This window comes from Harpia harpyja, chromosome 16 (assembly GCF_026419915.1).
Source record: "Harpia harpyja isolate bHarHar1 chromosome 16, bHarHar1 primary haplotype, whole genome shotgun sequence".
Taxonomy (NCBI): Eukaryota; Metazoa; Chordata; class Aves; order Accipitriformes; family Accipitridae; genus Harpia; species Harpia harpyja.
This window is the reverse complement of record NC_068955.1, coordinates 18,220,953-18,239,995: the sequence shown is the minus strand read 5'-3', so window position 1 is coordinate 18,239,995 and position 19,043 is coordinate 18,220,953. Positions and strand designations below refer to the sequence as shown.

At 40.2% G+C, this 19,043-nt stretch overlaps 1 long non-coding RNA gene across 2 annotated transcripts; it reads left to right on the top strand.

Annotated features, from left to right (window-relative positions):
- The first annotated feature begins 174 nt into the window (after positions 1 to 174).
- Positions 175 to 18,248, top strand: LOC128152508 (uncharacterized). 2 transcript variants are annotated; one of them, XR_008238678.1, is made up of 3 exons: positions 175 to 1,429; positions 6,339 to 6,576; positions 17,852 to 18,248. It is a non-coding gene; the product is annotated as an uncharacterized LOC128152508 (long non-coding RNA). The 2 variants fall into 2 exon arrangements; XR_008238677.1 differs by lacking the exon at positions 17,852 to 18,248 and having other exon boundaries at positions 175 to 415; positions 1,335 to 1,429; positions 6,339 to 7,186.
- The last annotated feature ends 795 nt before the right edge of the window (positions 18,249 to 19,043 follow it).

Here is a 19,043-nt window from a genome sequence, read left to right as displayed (position 1 = left end):
CGGGAGCCTGAGGTGGCGCCGGCCGCCTTTGTCCGCCGCTGCCCCACGCCCGCCCCCTCACCCCCAAGTCCCGCGTGGGCTGGTGGCCTCGTCCCCTCACGCCCCGGCGGAGCCGTCCGCCCTGGGGAGGCGCGGGGCGGCGCGGCAGCCCCCCGGGGCCATCCCCGAGGCGCAGGGCACCGAGGGGGACGGGGCCTCGGAAGCCGGCAGCGTACCGCGCGGGCAAGAGCGGCTCCGCGGCCTGACGGGGAGGGTGCACATCCTTAAAGGCGCTCCGTGAAGAGGCCGGATGAATCTGCTCCAGTCTCGGCGTCCTAGCTACCGTCCAGAACGTGTCAAAAGGGAGGATAAGTACAGGTGCGACGGCACTTGACTTCCACCGTGGCCCGGGATACACTCTCACCGATGGTGGAAGGTGAGGAGAGAAAGGCCGTGGGGACTTTGAACCTCGGGTACGAGGGACGATCGCTGCAAGGTTAAAAGATAGGAGAGAGTCAATAACAGGCAGTTGGCAAAGTAGAGCTGTCGCCAGTATTGCAAGGGACCTGTGCCAATCCGTATATTCACCAATGACCTAGAAAAGGAGGGAGTGGTAACGTGAGGGAGCCTGCTAGGTGAATTTAAGTTACGCATTACTCCCTCCCAGCTCAGACCTGTGACACTTAAGTTCTCTGCCGGTGCTGGTGCACGGGGAAGCTACAGCTAAGGATAGAGTTAAGTGCTCCAGGCAAAGCTGCAGTTGCTTGAGAATGTGGTTTGGGGACAGAGCGGGTGGGACAGGCAAAGGGGTGCTGTGGCTGGGCTGCCACACAGCAGGGCCCTTATGCTTCTTTCTCTGGTCCTCTGCGCCAGCCAGCACAGCGATAGTGGGTCCCAGGTGAGGAGTCCCAGCCTGTGCCTCCCAGCATCGGCTCAACAGGGATGATAAGTGCAGCAGAAGAGGGGGACTGAGAAAGCCAAGGTGGTGGTCACGGTGGGGAAATCTGCACTTGCCTCTCTCCATGAGGGCAGCAGTGGTAGTAGAGCCAAGCACAGCTCTGTGGGGTTTCTGCTGTTCTGATACTGGGGAGAGCAAAGGATCAAAAAGCCAGGAAATGGTATGTTTGCTAGCTCAGCATAGAAGGATAGTGTTAAATAGGGGAAAGACAGGCTGCAAAGGCAGATGGGCTTGACTGGGAGCAGGTGAGTAAATGAAAACAGAGAACAACTGAGGGCATGGCTGTGGGGGAGAAGGAGAACCCATGCAATAGGGTGGGTGTAAGAGGGGCAAGTGCTGCAGTACAGGGAAAATGATATATGTGTGCTTGCTTGTTCTTCCTCTAAATAACCAAAAGGCATCATCAGAAGAAAATAAGAGGCAAGAAAAGCAGCAGCAATGGGAAGAGAGAGGACTTTGCTCTATTTCATAGGAGTTTCAGACAACATGCAGGTATGGTGCATCAGGATAGCATTGTGTAGGCTCCCTTTTTGGCCACTGCTGGAGAAAATGACACGATACAAGACCAAGAATGGTCATTACTGTGGGACACATTACAGGCTAAATGTTGGAAAGTGGTTTGATTTCAGTTGCACATGAGAAAGCATGGGCTTGAAATCAAGAGTTTGGTGGGGGGGTTGTGAACGTCTAGCAGAGTCTTATACCTGCAGAGTTATTGCTAACTTCAATTTCCCTGACATGATACCATCAAAAATTCATCAATATTGTGATCTTCCAACAACTCACAGAATTTTAGTTTATGCACAATTAAAAAGCAGGAGAGAGTGTCTTCTACCCTTTTATCCTAAGTCAGAATTTTGATTAAAACTTGTAAAATGAAAATTTCTGTGCTGCTTTTCTTTGAAACCCTAACAATTTTGAGTCATTCTGGTAATGTGATTAGGTGTAAGTTATCACAGAACCCACAATAAGGTCAGTTCTCATGCAATTACAAAGTAAGTCAAATACAAGTTGCTTAGTGTCATTGCATGTTTAGATCTGTGTCTGCACAGAGATAAGACAAACTCTTGCTCTGGAGAGATTAATTTACCTTGATGGTATGAAGCAAGTCTTTCATGCTGGTAGCTGCATGAACTCATTGAAGTTAGCTTGCACCTCCACCGTGCTTTAGCCACTAGACTGCTGTGACAAGATAGGCTTTTCCACTTACAGTGAGTAATAACTTAATTGAATAAACATTATTGCTGTGGATTTCAGGTCCTAAAAGCATCTGTACTGGGTCAAACTAAATGTCTGTTTAGCCTAGTATTCTGTCAGATCTCAACAAGAGCAGGTCCCTCGAAAGATTGCAAGAGCCAATCATATGCAACTCCCCAGCTTCTTCCCCTAACTCTAGTATCTACATCTAGTGCTTGCCTTCAGAAGCTGTGAGCTCAGAAGGCTCTTGAGCAAGATGTTGTGTCCATATGTAACTCCTAATGGATCTCTTCCATTAACCTGTCTAGGCTAGAGCCCACATAACTTCTATCATCCAAAACAGCCAGTAGCAAAGCGTGCCTAATGCTCATCTTAACTGAACTATGTATGAAGAATCACCTCCTTTTGTTTGTTTTGAACCCAGCTCCTATTTCATTGATTCTCCTCAGTTCTTGCAATGAAAGAGACAGTGGTCATCTAGTGCAAGCTCCTGCAGGGTCAGCGTTGAATTTAGACCAGGTGGCTCAGGCCTTTGTCCAGGTAGGATCTGAAAACTTCCAAGGATGGAAATCCCACAGCCTCTTTTATCAACTCATTTCCATGCTCTTGTGGTGAAAATGCTTTCATTACATCAAGTTAGAAGCTCGCTGTTTCAATTTATCACCCTTGTCACATGACCAAATCTTGAGTTGATGCATCATGGTGCCTGTGGCACCTGTTAATTTCAGATAAATGCATTATTGAAAAAACATGTTTTATTACAGTAACTTGCAGAGCTCTATTCTAAAATTAAGATCAAGAGGAAAACTTACTCTAAATTCATTAAAGTTCACAAGCTCACTTGCGTTGGGCTCATCAGGAGGTAGTTTGTGATTTAGAGCCCTGGAGGAAGAATGCCTCCAGGCATCATTCATTAATAAGATTACCAGGTTCTTCTGATTTACTTTTTTTTCTGCATACAGCTGGTGCCCAAGCTCTGGTACCAGTCCTCCCTGGCTGATCTCAGCCACTTTTATTTTCTATTCCATATCATTCCTTGCTCTCTTGAGGCACTATCTAGAAGAAGATATTTGGGGTTAAACTAGGAGTTTCAGGCCATAATACCAGGAACTCAGCTAAAGGGAGTAAAATATGGTATTCAATAAGATTAAGAGTCTAATAAAAGCTAAGAGATTCAAGCCTCCCTTTGTTGATAACTGAGTAATGCAAGGAGACATACTGAGGTCCCTGAATGCTGCAAGTTTGAACCCACATTTGGCAGCTTTATATGAATGCATTACTAGTGTTACTTGCTCTATCTGCATCCCCTGGGAGCAGTTTTTTGGATGACTTTAAGTTTCTTCTGCCTTGGGAGAACAGTGATACATTTTAAAGTATGCCAAAATCTGTATCTACACTTTGCTATTTCCAGAATAAAATCAAACAACTGAACATGAACATCTTTTCTACCTCATGCCTTCCCTTTCTTTTCAGCCCTTGCCCTTACAGCCCAGCTTCACCCTGTCAGTGCCAACATCCAAATCTTCTCATTTCCTTTTTTTTCCACTTTTATTACATGCACCACCACCCCCTGCCCCATTGAGGTCTGCATGTTGCCCTGCACTTTTTCAACCCTTCGTGTGCTGTAACTTTTCAACAAAACATGGAGTAGGAATCTGCAAATAATACTGGAGATACTATATAATAATCTCCAACCAAAAAAAATTTATAATTTCCATCAGTCACAATTAGATCCAGTGTCTAGGAGGTTACAGAATCACAGCTGGATTTCAGGCTGCTGTGTACTCTAATGATGTATTTCCTATTTTTTCTGAGAATTGAATATAATTGAATTTGATGGTCTTAAAGGTCAAAAGCTGCTGCTGTTTCAGGAAACTTAACTGAAGTGAGATATAATGCATAGAAAAGCCTGCTAGTTATGACTTTTTCATCATGGCCTGTACATTTTTTTAAAGGACAAGCACAACCTATAAAAGGTGCAAGGCCAGACAGAGGCAGAGTGTTTGAGAAGCAATGAATCTGAATTATTAAATTGTAGTTAAGAAAGCTCATAAGTCGTAATGCAAAATGTGTAACCTCTTTTAGCATGATTTACCAGGTCTGCTCAGAACAGCTGAGAATTAAAATCACAAAAGGTTTAATGGTGAGACAGATTAATTTGCAAGACAATTTCGGAGCAGTGTGCCCAATTCTTTTTCTGATTACTCAGATATAGGTTGTGCAACGGAATTGTTCTTCAAGATTGTGCAGTGAGATTTCCGTCTAGCAGTGGCAAGTGCTTAAGACACCAGAAATCAAAACACTGATTCTTAGAGGTAGAAGAATATGTTAATCAGACAATAGGGGAAATATGAAAGACATCTTGGAGAAATCAGGCAAATCCGCATTCCAGGAAAATTTCTCATGCCATTTCTCCAAAACTGCAACAGTTTTTCAGATGATGGAGGAACTTCACTAAGGAATAGGTACGGTATTTGTTCAAATTAGGGAAAACAACTTTCACTGTTGAACTCTCAAACAGCATGGGAAAAAGCCACCTTGAGAACAGTATTAATGATTCCAAAAATAGCACAATAAGACTAATAGATTCCAGTGTCCCTGGGTAACTCAAAGAGACATGCCGAGGTCTCTAATCGCTGCAACTTTGAACACACAAAAATGGTAGACTTCAGAGACTTAGGACACTTCTGGGTGTCCTATAATTCAAAAGGATTATAAAGAAAAAAAGAGAATATATGTAATTGATTACCTAATGTCAGTTTCTCAGTGCAGAATAAAAATATTAGTGACATCAACAGGACTCTTCAATAACCTGAAAAACAAAAAATGGCCATGCACAGCTAGAGCCAGTGTCATGCTGTAGGTTAAAGAAACCCTGTAAAGAAATAGATCAAACAAGCGGAGAGTTTTGGTTTTTTAAGTCTGAGGTCCAAAAATTGTTTACAACAGGAAGAGGACAAATTAAAAATATTCAAGTCCAAGAAAGACCAAATATTACCTTACTGGGTAGGGAAAGCAAACAAGATAACAAAAAGATCATTATTGTATTCTTTCAAAATGAAAATATAGTTGTTGGTTTTTAACACATACCAATCAATTTTATTCCATGTTCATCTATTTCAGGGTGAGTAGAAATCAGCTTGATTTATGCCAAGATAAATTTAAAGATGGATACTACATAGAAAATTTCCCAAATGTAATTAACAGTAAAACAGACTAAGTAGGAATGTCATGGTATTCCCTTCATCACCAATTTCTAAAGGCTGGTCCAGACAAAACTTCTGTCAGGGAGATTCTAAGTATACTTATTTTGTCTAAGATCAGGAGTTATGAACAGATGATCTCACAAGATCCCTTTTAGCCTAGGTTTCTATGAAAACAGAAGCTGATTCAAAATGTTAAGATTTTTAGAAATAGGTGGACATCAAAAATTGTCATCACCTGATATCTGCTAAAGAGCACCATTACTGAGTGGCTATCTATCTAGCTCACAGGAAGAATACATGGCAACCATTTGAACTTAAAGATCTCTGTTATTTACAAGAAGAGGAAGGACAATCCCTGATGTAGTTAAGAAAGATAAGCAACTTGCACAATGGTACTACTGATGACATGACTAAATATAGAGCACATGCTCATTCCTGATCTGGAATGTTTTCAGTTGAACCACACAATCCACAGAAGTCAGGAGAGCTAGACACAAGGAAGGGTGGCAAGAGTCACAAGATACATACAAAAGTTAGGCAAACCATCTGCAAGATATTACCCATTTCCAGCCTAAGTACTTTCCAGGACAGGATTAATATATATTGCTTGCAATGCCAAATAAATCTTGAATGGAACAGGAAAGGTATTGTCACCAAGATTGTGTGTTTTCTTTTTATAAGCATTGACGTTAAATGAAATATCTTTTGAATTTTGTGCACAGTGCAATTCATGCTGTGGGGAAGTGATGGCAAATTTTAGACAAAGATTTTTAGAGCCTGTTTCCCTTGCACTAGATCGAGAGGTTCCCTTAAATTTCCATGGGACAGTGTCAGGCAATAGAATTCTATGAGTACCAGAAGATAAATATAGCTCATAAAGTAAGAAAGATTAAATAATGGTAAATCTATTGTTAAGGGAATTCCAAATATGGAAAAAGGAATTATTCATTTTCCTGGCCACTGGAAAGAATATAAACAAGTTCAAATTGTATCCACAGTTCCTTTGAGGAAGATATGGAGCATGGCAGACATTGTACAAGAATAATTTTCAGCCTCACTGTATCACTACACAGTATGATCTGACTGATGACTGCACACATGGATCAGCCGAGACTGTAACACTGCTGAGCAAGACAGATGGGAAAATGACATTGAGAAGGCAACACTCGTGCTGCATAACAAATTCAAACTTCTTCTTCCAAAACATGCTGAACTCTCCTAGGAGTAAGAAAAATGGTAATTATCTTTAGTTAAAAGGTTTTCTTTTCCAAAACACTGTCAGTATTTAAAAGTGTGTTCATGCTGAAAGTACCTTTTGTGGACTCCAGAAGATATCTTCAAAACAATTCTATTTTCCTTACAAATCTCCTTCATTTTTCAAGCCACCCTACTGATTTACCATTTAGATGCCAATATCTAAGTATGTCCAATGACCTCTGTCACCTGAATATCCTATTGCCCAAAAGATTTATATTTCAGGAATCAAGTTAAGCTTGTCCCCTCAAATGCACAAAAATGCATGCAAAATCAAAAATTAATGAATAAATTTTCTAATGACTATGTCAATTTACAAATTTCTGTCACACAAGCTTTTATGATTACTATACTTAACACAGTCCTATCGCTGCTTCTCTTCGTTTTCTCTCCTTTGCATTTCACAAAGTCCCAATAATTTACATACCTAACACCTAGAATCCTTGTACTAAGATATATTTGGTAATCCATAATTAAACTAAATAACAAATAATCATAATTTTGTCATTACATATGTCTTATCATTCTAAACAGAAGTGGCAATAGTTAAATGGCTGCACAGTGTTCAAGTTACTTGTAGAAGGGAGAAATACACAAGCCAAAGTCAGTTACAGGATGATTTCCAGAAATTTAACTAAGATTTTTATAATGAACAGTTGAGGATCTTTTTCTTACTTTTTTGGCAAAGGGCACTGTAGGCCTGAGCACTGAGAGACCCTTAGTTCTTTAAAATTCATGTACCTGTGACTATCAACATTTGGTTTGTTTTAAAGCAGACACTTGAAGTCAGTTCCATGTTTATGAACACAAATAGGCTCACTGTCTTCCCATAGCCATGGGCACCTGAGTATGAAAAGGAGATCCTTTTGTAAGAAATGGGACAAATGGAAAGATGGACATCTCTGACCTTTAAGGCTAAAAGTGTTAAAATTTTAAAACAAACTGTTGGATTCTCTGAGGTTTCCTCAATGATTATGCACTTTACTCCTTTCCCCAACATGAGATGCCTCACTTCTGTATTCCCATCAAAGCTTTTTTCCCCAGCTTTGAGTCCACTATCCTGTGTAGTAGCCCATGACTGGAATTACCCTTTTCCAGCACCTCTGGCAACTGCCATTACCATATTTGCCTTTTTTTGCAACTACATACTGCACTCAGGACAAGCAGAATGTCACATATTCCCAGTAATCTTCACTAAGACATTTTTTCTAAAGAAATTAAAGACCCCTGAGAATTCACTATCCAGGCTTCTCCTGAAGTTTGCTCCTCATTTGCTTTGCAAGACCCAAAACTTCACCCTGGAGTCCCCTTAATAACAATCCCCACACAAAACTCCAGACAAGATTGCATTTTAGCATCTTCTGCCCTGTCCTTCCAGAGATATTTTCTCAGCAGGCTTATAATTCACTGAGGTCTCGGCCCTCTTCCTAAATAAACTTTTGCCAGGCAGAGCACTCTCCTCCCACTGTGGTCTCCCATTTCCTTTTTCAAAGACTCCTTAGCAGGAGAGTCTCAGATTATGGTTATCTGCTTGTCCCCAGAAGGAGATAACTGAGGGTTGACCAGGCTCCTTGATTTTTATGGTAACATGAATTGTACATACCTCATCGCAGGTTCTCCAATATCCTCCTTTCCTGTTTCTTTATGCTTTCTGTTACAATCCTAGCAAGTGTGCCTTCTTGCCAATCCTCCACATCTGTTTTTGCCTCTTCCTATGCTGGACTCGGAACCTTCTGTGGTTTTCCAGTCTCCTACACGTCTGTATCCCCTCCACTCCTGGCTTCAATGGTTTGCAACAGCAGTCAGTCAGTTTCTAAAGACAATGTGATAAAGCAGCTGTATGTGAGCATGACACAGCCAGTAGCTATAGTAACAGAAAAGCATACTTTAAACAAAAACGACACAAAAAAAAATCTGAGCGGTATCTCTCATCTTTTCCCCCATCCCCAAATATTGCAGGGTTCCATAAATATCCTCCTGCAAATCCTCACCTGATTATATGTCCCCCTAGCCCAAGACAGGGTGAGATAGAAATAAAACTTTCTTTTGCCTGGCTTAAGGAGGAAAATAAATAAGTAATCACACACAACAAAACTAGAAAGAAAATATCATCTCTTTCCTGGAAAAAGAAAAAAATAAATCTGTAAGTTGCAAATCCGGGATAGGCAAAATTGTCACTATCCCAGTTCTGCCTTAATTTCTGATACAGGTTCAGCCATAGGACTCTTGCGGGCTGTGAAATTAATTTCCACTGTTCCCTTTTTATTGTCTTGTTCTCTTGGTAATCTTCCCTTCCTGCAATAAACCATCAGCATGATCAATGCCTCTCAGTTTGCAAGTCAGTTCAATCTCATATGTAACGGGGCTGAATAATTACGCTTATTCCTCAAAAAGATAGATGGGATGCAGATGCGTGGCTATTACTTTTGGGTTACAAATTGGTCTTCAGGGCAGCACCGCCCAAAGGCTTCACCCAGGACGGAGGCTGGCATCATTGCCTGGCTGCACCGTCCTCCACCTGCAATCCCCAAATCCCAGGGGTGCAGATGGGTTCACAGGGCCATGGCACCCAGCATGGGAGCCGGCCATGGGGATGAGAATTACAGCTGAGCCTCCCTGGCTCGCTGCGTGCACACACAACCTCCTGTAATGGAGCTCGCCACCTCAGGCTGCTCTGCTGGGACTGCCAGGGTGCAGATGCCTAGGGAGTCCCAGGAGCAGCTTCAGAGGTTAGCAAGGGTTTGAGAGAGGACGTTTCCCCCAGTGCGGTCCTCTGCTGTCTAAAGACGTCTGTTCAGATCCCGAAGCAGTAAGGCCACACTCTGATGCTTGCGACCCAGCTCACTTGCATAAACCTGGTGAGCAATTTCTAATAATTCAAAATAGCATAGGTAACTTTTAAAACACAGATACAAAAAGAAGAGCCTTCTGCAAGTTCTTGAGAAGAGCTCTTGAATCTGAGTGGACTGAGTCAAGGTATTGAAGAAAAGATGCTTTTTTTAACGCTTATATATTCTACATTCCTCTAGAGCCTGTGTAGGTGGACTTCTGCAGAATAGACCAAAATAGACTCGGTGCCTCAGCTTACTTTACCACTAAAAAGGTCAGCAGGGTGCAAAACATTATTCAGTAATTTAATGCACTTACACGTGTGTCACACCTTTTCATTCCTGCTTTTTGAAATATGCATGTTGAAATAGATAAACAGTACAGACTCAATTCATACAAAAAAGATGTCTAGTAAACTTCATTATTTTATATAAATTAAAAGAAAAGAAATCTTCATTTACTGCAGTATTACCTTTCAAAAATTTCTTCTTTCTTATCTGAGACTTCCTTTCTTGAGGGAGAACTATTCCATATATCTTTTAAATATCTACAAATTTGTTACTATTCACAATAAAACCCACCTGAAACAGATTTCCTTTTAATCAGTGAAGTAAGTAACCGTGCAACTAAGGAGAGAGAATTATGTATTTCAGCAAGTTATATCCTGATATTTATCAAACCGGAGTATTGATATACCTGATTCAGTTTTATACACTGACATCTCTCCATTGTTATTGATTAATGGTTAAAACTCTCTAAGGTTGTTATAAAACACTGTTATAAATAACTTTTATTATTTAGATACCTAATGGATGTGATGTCTACAAATGATGAATTATATCCCACTTCTTAATTACAGTCCTCTGAAGTCTAATTTAAATAGTAGCTAAGCAGTTTAAATACAAAAAAAGAAAAAAAGCAAGGCAGTTTGCAAAATGGTAGATTTATGATTTTTTCTCAGCACTGTATAGTTTTTCCACAGACTGTTTTGTAAAGTATCATCTTTCTCAATACCTTATTAGATCACTGTAAACTGGCTTTATATATTGATTCATTCAGTTTCAATGTCAATCATAACGTGAAAATTTAATAAAAAACAACTCTGTTCTTCGGAGACTTAGCAATAATTACTCCCACATTATCTCAGTCAAGGAGATGTCTTTCACATGTTCTGATTTTCAAGCATAACAATTGTACATTTCTTTTGCGCACTGCATACTTCTCGAATCAGTATTTCATTCACTGAGATGTTGATAGCTGCCTTAACAACATATCACATAGGGGTTACACTTGATAAAATTGGAACTGTATTCTGTCAACAATAATTATGTGGGTGTTTTGCTCATTTCCTGCTATAGCTGTCCCATGGCAACAGTGTAAAAGCAGTACACATTTTTAAATACATAAATGACTCCTTAGATGACACATTTCTGGCTCAGGTTTGGCAAACGCATGGTGAAAACAAAGACTTTTTTGAGAAACCATCACAACTACTTCCATTATATGCAAATCTGTAGGGAATGTGCTAATTCCTGAGTGGAGGGTGCAGCTTTGCTGTAGTAGTAGCAGTGGTGGCCTGAGGCATTTCCAGAGATTGATAATAAACTAGCATTTTCACTTCAGGCCATTCTCTCCAATTTCTGGTGAATTTCCCAAGAAATGCTTCAACTGAAGGTCATTATTCCAATTAACCCTGCTTTTGGGGTTGTTGCTGCTAAAGCAAATCAGATAAAATCACGTTTAAAAATCCACATTTTATCAGCATTACATCCTTCTGGAGTGCTGAAAAAACAGCTGATGGTATTGATGATACTGTCATATAAATTCTGGAGAAGAATTAGTTTGGTACATGGGAAATCAGCTTTGCAATTTTCAGTTGTAGCTGTTTTGAGAATATTTACTTTTCTAAGATTATTTTGTTGCTTGTGAATCAAGATGAAGATAAACAGGCATTGTACATACAGTTCGTAAAGCAGTTACAAGATGAGTTAGGATATTGCAGGCTTTTACCCTTGGCTCTGTGAACATCTAAGTTCTGATGTAATAAGACCCGATGACAGGATTAAGTGCACCTACAACTCCAGCCCTTCAAATATTAGCTTCACTGAGAAAATTAGCAAAAATGATACCATTATGGCTATTTTTTTTTTCTTAATATGAGCACCCTGACTAAACTTCTTTCATTGAAGCTGATGCTAATGTAATGAGAAACATCTGGACATTAGCAAAGTGGATCAGATTCAGGCTGGATTTTTAGAAGAAACCATTTAATAACCCACCATATGTCCCTGGAAGCATCCTTTCTTTTGGTTTTAATATTCTAGAGGGATTTTCAGAACAAAATGTAGCACTAGCCAAGTGTAAGATACATAGATATATGCAAGATATATGTATTTAAGATATGTCTATAATAGAATTCAGTACACAACCATTTTGCAGTAGGGGAAAGAAATACAACTCAGACTAAGGCAACATATAATGAATGACAAGCTGTATATTGACAAAGCCCAATGTGCCTGGAATGTTGAGAGTGAATCTTACGCTAGCCACATATCCATTGTCTTTTGTATTGTCACATGGATGTAAAGGAAACCGTGAGTGTTTGCTATCAGCATCTGATTAACCACTGAATTCTAACCATAGTTTTGGAACAAAGAACAATTTTATTTGATGCCAACCATTGTCTGTAGCAGTGAAACAGCACAGTTTCCATTAGAGGAGGATGAATTTTAATTCTGATAAGATGTGGGGATGAAATGTTAACTTAAGCCAAATGAATATTCATATAGGAAAGTGAAAATAGGTGTCAAGGACTTGCTGCACTTACATCCTTGGTTACATGAAAACGGTACACTATTCGACAAAACAACACAGTTTCTAATGATTACTTTCCGCTATAATTTATTCATCTATTCCAGAGCAGTGTTTCAGGGCTTAATGAGTATTTGTAAAGCTCTGGCTGAAATGCACTCTCTAAATGCAAAACATTATACCATTTACAATGAATGAAGTAGTGTAGATTACTGGTTCAAAAAAGCCACTAAAGCTCATCAGCATGTGCATTTGAAGGGTGTATTACTTCACCAGCTAGGAAAGCTCCCTGTTAACGTCCTATCCAGTTGAAAGGCTAAGCGTGCTTCCTTCCCACTGAATCTGCTCTGAAGTGCAGAGAGAAAGGAAAAGTCATGTAAGTTTGTCTCTTCTCTTATTTTCAGCCCATTTCACCCTTATTTTCCCCATATGGGGCAATTCTGTATCATATCTCAAAGAACTTCTCAGAGAATAAACGAACAAGATTAAGTAGCAATAGCGCTCCCATTGGAAACAGCTTTTCTTCATTTCTAAAAAATGATAGCTGTCTTACTGACATAGTCCAAATCTCTTCTCTATATCCTATGAGTACAAGCACTTTTGTCACTGTCACTAACATCAAGAAGAGAGTGCTGGAACACCAGGAGAGTTGAGCTCTCTCAGCCCATCTCTACCATCTTGGCACCCTATTGAAGTCAACTGTTGTTCCTTGCATGGCCATGTTTCTCCTTGGAAGATCAGCTTTCTGAAATACAGATTTCTGAAAGTGTATGATGTACAACTGACTTCTATCAGCAGAAGTGGCAAACAAGATGATCTCATGTTTCCATGTGCTATCTGCTTGATGATGTGATTCTCTTGCCCATTGTTGCAATACCATTGCATCTGTTAAAGATGCTGTATGTCCTTTTAACTAGTTAAGTGTCTGTTTGAAAAAATGAGATTTCCAAAATGGTAATTTTCTCAAACTCTTAATTTTTTTTCATTCTTTGTACCTTACGATAGTTGCATTATCACTAATGATAAAAACTGATATAACACTAGTGATGGTGAAGAATAGTTCCACTAATTCTAGAGGAAGTCCAAGACATTTTAAGACCAGGTTTTAGTATGAAGAGAGAAACATCAGGCACAATAAACATTGGGGAATTAAGCAGTCCTTCTTCCCATATTAACTAACTGTTGCCCAAACACTTTATTTCTACATCTTGTTGTGCACAACAAATGAGAAGTCAGGAAGGGCAAAACCTTGGCTTTTAACATCTCACACCTTTCTGCCCATTAGTTCATCTCTCCCACACCTGTAAATGGTGGCTGTCTCTACAGTAGCTCTTACTTTCCTCAGACATGGATTCTACTGCATCTTGGGACACAAGAGAGGGTACAGTTTATATTATATGCATCAGTGCCAATGTACCAACAAAAAATAAAGCTGTCAATGGTTTATGGCAGCCTCATGGACAGAGAAGGATACAAAATAATGTTACATTCTTTTTATTAAATAGCCAACTTTGAAGTTAAATGTCATTTTTCCTCATTAGCCAGGCATAGTAACTAGTTTGGCTAAAATATAATCTGATAACCAGGGGTCAGTGTGGAGACTGCATTCTGTTGGGAAGGAAAAATAAAAAATAGCAGTAAAATTGCCCAGGAGAAACATGACTGGAATTCAAGATTATACCAATTTCCTTAGCAGAACTGTATATGCAGATAATATTTATAGAAACTAGCATCTATCAGAAAGAGGCATTAAGTTAATTAAAATGTGTTGTAGCCTAAGATTACATTTTATTAATTCCTGTTTGCAAGAAGGTCATGTCTAATGATTTCCTCTTGGAGTTACTGTTTTTTGCAATGGGACCATTAAAGATTTTGATTCTTGTTCTACTTGTGAAGTTATTCAGATTCTTGCAAACACAAGTGCCAATTCCCTGATCTTTCAGTGTTCTTTTTAAGTTTTTGCCCCAATGGGATTCTCTTTTTTTCAAGGGAAAACAGCTGCACATACAACATCAGGAATTGTAATTAATTTTGCATCAGTCCAGAATAGAAGCCATACATCCAGATAACCAGTATATTCCAGCATTCCAAATACCCAGGATAAATTACTGTAACAGCCCAATACTGTTCTCAATTGCATCATTGCTCCTTTACCACCTTGTGAATACTTAATGTTGAATCACCCTGTAAGTGCATATTAAAGTATGTATGGCATTTTACAGAAAATCACGTATTCCAACTATTCTAGATGAATGAGATGTGAATTGAAAAATAACCACCACCATTACTTTAATTCCTTGGGGGGTGGGAATGTCCTGACCAGTGTCGAGAAAGTGTATTAAAATCTCACCTTTTAAAATATTTTGGAAGCATGCAGAAACACTGTGGAGAGCATCAGAGTGGTTAGATGGATAGGCAGAGACACAGAGACAGGCGACCAATTTATCTGTTTAAATAAAAGGCAATGGTTTGTCAGGAATCTGTTCGGAATAGGTCTATGTCTGATACCACCAGTAGCAGTAGCACATAACACACAGCACATTCCACCCTTCTAAGTAATATTAATTAATCACATTACTGACCTGAGTTCACAGAGGGATCGAACCAAAGGGAGTTAGCCAATTAAACACAAGTAGTCAGTGCTGGGGCGGGGGGAAGCCCAGGTTTGCCTGAAGTTCTTTTCATCCTGACTGAAACAAGTCGATGTGTAGTTTATCTCATCTGCTGTATAGACAGCATGATTAGTCTTTCTAAATTTACTGTTAAAACAACCAAAGTTACATTAAGTCCTGGAGACACTGAAGCGCATGTTTAACTTTACATAGATTCAGCCTTTGAAGCCAATGGGGGTGTTCACCCAGGTAACACGAGGTATGCATACAGATTCCTATCACATCAGGGTCTCACAGTCCCAATTGTCTCCCGACATACACAAGGACTCTATGACTTAGTTTCATTCTCCTACAAGAAAATCGGTGCTTTGCATTTTCCAAAATATTTGGCCATGGCTGGCTGAGGTACCAGGTGCATGGGGGAGGAATTTTGGAACTTCACAGCTATTTTGCACACCTTAAAGACTACTCAAGTTCCCCTGTGTATTTTGGGCACCCCTAGCACCTATGGGGATTGAAAGCATCTTGTGGTACCAGCATGTGCTGTGGTTCTGTGTCCAAGGTTGATTCTTGTGGGTGCTTTTAAAGATGCAGCCTCCTCAAATTCAGACACAAGCTTAGCTGTCCCTAGCAATCAATGCAATATATGTTGGCACAACAAGTGCAAATATTTGTAATCATGTCTCACGAAGGGTGCCTCATGACCTGAGAGCAAAGAGCAGGTACATAGTGAAAAGCAAGGAAAGTGCTTTCAGACAGGTAAGGGGGAACAGGATGAGAAACGGAGCTCCTCCCTAACACAAGGGGGATTCAGGCAGATTTTCAACATTCTTTGAATTTTGCTAGTTTTACATGTCCCGAATTTGTTCAACAATTTGAAAATCCTCTTGTTTTGACATTTGCCTAAGCAGGAATGTCATTGCTAGCAGCTGCTTTTGAGCTCCTGCAGGAAAGTCTCTCAGTGAAATCAGCTGTCATCTAAAGAGGCAGCAAATCAATGTAAGAAAACTTGTTGATCAGCTTCCTGCTTTCCCATTCCTTGAAGCAATGAGCTCTGAAAGGCTCCTTCAAGGAACAAGAAAAATCAGATGCATACCAAAGGTCACAGTCAATGTTTTCTAGAAAATTTTAAGCTTAAGCATCTACTAAGCCTTTGTTCACATAAAGAAATACCATGTAACTAAATTCATTTAGCAACTTACTTGAAGTGCTATCCCCCTCCTGTGGGGGGGCATGCCAGATGGTTTAAGACAGTCTAAAAAAACAGATGTATTTTTTTTACCAAGAACAAAGGCACATGACTGAGGAGGATCAGGTTATGACAGTGATGCAACCTACGGCTGAGGCAAGCGAAGGGCACAGTTACAGCTTGTTACCAGTTCCATTTGGTCAATGTGCCCGTTCCAGTAGCATAGCAATGGGGAAAGGATTTGGGGGCTAAACAACATCTCCACTTTACCTGCAAGTGAAAAAAATTGCTGTTCTTTCCCCGGGCTCCTTGTGTGGCATTTCTCAGTCCTTGCAGGCAACTTGAGACACTCAAACATTTCTCTCTCCTTTCACCGGCCAGTGACCTAAATTCTGTCCTTCCTTCCCACAACTGACCTGAAGTAAATCCTGACTTCAGACTTGACCCATACCTTGAAGCAGCTTCCAGAAACAATGCACTTGCAAAATGGTACAATTGCTACCTGCAGATAAGGCTCAGTCTATTCTACAAAGCTTTGATGATACAGTATGTCAGCTAAGAATGTGAAAAAAAATCCACACCTTATCTTACATGGCCACATTGGGAAAATTACAGGATATTTTGTTGGCTTACTTTATGGCTTTCAGGAAAGTGGGGAAATAAGCCCAGAAGAAAAACTTCCTTCTGTTACATGCTGCATCTTCAGTATGGCCCTCTGCTATCCTGGCTGCACCAGCGCAGACAAACTAATACGTGTGAGATATGCAGGTTTTAGAACAGCATTCCAGTGGGAGTAATTGTAACCAGTTTTAAGACAGAACTTGGCAAGTTTAGGGAAGAGACTGAATGCTGCTGTACCTGTGATAGCAGTAGGCTGGATGCGACTATCCAAGAAGCCCTATATTTCAAAGTAAAAAAGAAAATGAAAGCACTGAAGTCCTGCAAAAAAAAAAAAAAAAGAGCTGAGCCTCAGAAAGTACAACAGCAGAAAGAAGCTGGTTACACATTAGCCAACACATGTGCTCGTACGTGGCTTGCGTGGCTGGACTGCAGAAGCTCACAGAGAGAAGCACATGATCCAGCGGGGCTGGGGCAGTCCCTGCCACATAATGTCTCCTTTGCCACAGAGAATACGAAAATATTACAAAGCAAGTAAGAAAAAATGAAAAAGATTACAAAAAGCAACCCTTCTCCATCCCCACGCCATTTCCCAGACACATAGCAGTCCTGGAAAAAGAGGGAGAAGGGAGATAATATTTTCAGGGATGGCAATGCATCCACAATTCCCAGCAGCAGGGAGACTGAGCAGGCTATTACTTGCAGCACTATAGTGACTAGAGACCTTAACTGCAATCAAGGTGCTACTGACAACGTGCCATGAAAACGTGTGCTGAGAGGTTATTCCTATTTGGAAGAGTATATGCCTTTAAAAAGACACGATAGACAAAAAGCCAGAGACTTATCCAAAACTTATCCAAAGGGTGAGTTACCATTCAGAGGCAAATGCAGCCTCCTGAGTGTGTGTAAGGCCAGTGCCCTGTCTAGTAGCTAACTCGTTTGTCTCACTTCCCATCCTTCTTCATCCCATTCTTCAAACCAAAACCCATTCAGTGGAAGTCCACTTCAACCGGGTTTTGGTAGGTGTCAGAACCCAGGGGTAGATACAGAACAATGCAGAACTTCTGAACCAAGGAACAATATGGGGATTGTTCTGCACAGGGTATAACGTCAACCCAACCTTTATAGGAAGGGGGATCTGACAGATTCCCAGGAAAGAGCTGCACAATATTTGCTGAACTCTAACTCTATTCCACAGGCCTGGAGGTGGAAGAGGGAAGAGAATAACAGATTCATTCTGAGAAGCAACAATTTCCTCCATCCTAAAAACCTGCTTGGAGATTTGGGAAATTCGGCAAAGTGGGGAGAAGTTTCCCACTGAGAAGCAAGTGGTCTTTCTGCTGTTTCCACTGAAAAGGGAACCCTCCTCCTTGTTGGCCTTCTGCAACTTGCTGTATCATTTCTGCTGAACAATATTTCAAATTTCAAGTTGAAAAGAATTAGATGCAACTTTTATAGCTGCATTAAGGCCACCTACAATTGCTAGTATCTCTGAAGTGGGATAACACTATTCCTATTTAGCTATAAAAGAATGGTTACACTGTGGATTATTTGTGAAGTTCGTTTGTGCTTTACTAAAATTGCTTTGCAAAACACTTTGATTTACATTTGGTGGCATTTGTCATCTAACAGTTTCATTGACATAAATATTTAGTATACCCCTGCCAAAAAAGCCACGACAGAAAATTAACATGCAAGGCAAACAGCAAAGGACCAATTCAAATCCCCTTGGAATTTCCTTAGGAATCAAAAGCCACTTGGAGTAAACATTTGCCAGCTCAACAATTTGAAATGTCCTATACACATCTCTCTAATAGCCTCTGTAATAATTGACAGAGCACAATACATAGAAAAGATGCCAGCACATCACAAATATGAGGCTGTTGGGAGGATTAAGCATAATCCTGCCTCACCAATGAATAAAGAAAATAAGAAATGGAACTGTGTTGTGCTGAATAGCACTGAGTCAAAGATACACTTATGACAAGCTTTTGAGGTTTTTTTTCTCAACAGAGCTTCACTGAGAAGGTCATGCATGAATTCTGAAAAAAATGGCATTATTACTGAGGAATGCCAGGCAAAGCAGGAAATAATCTTTAATTAATTTGTGAGGAACTTTCATTTGGCAGACACAGTCTGCCAAATAAAGACAGAACAGTAGCTTTCTTATTAAGCTGATAAAATCAACCAAAAGTGAAGAAATCCCATAGTTAAAAAGCATTAGAACAATGGATTTTTACTAGGAGACGTAATAGAAATCCACAGGGAATCCTGGCAACACTCATTGGATTTTTTGTCCTGAAATCAAAGGTATTTCTGACAGAAATGTAAAGAAAGAATCTTAACATTTTCTGCTCTTCTAGACTTTGACTCAGTATTTGATCTCAGAC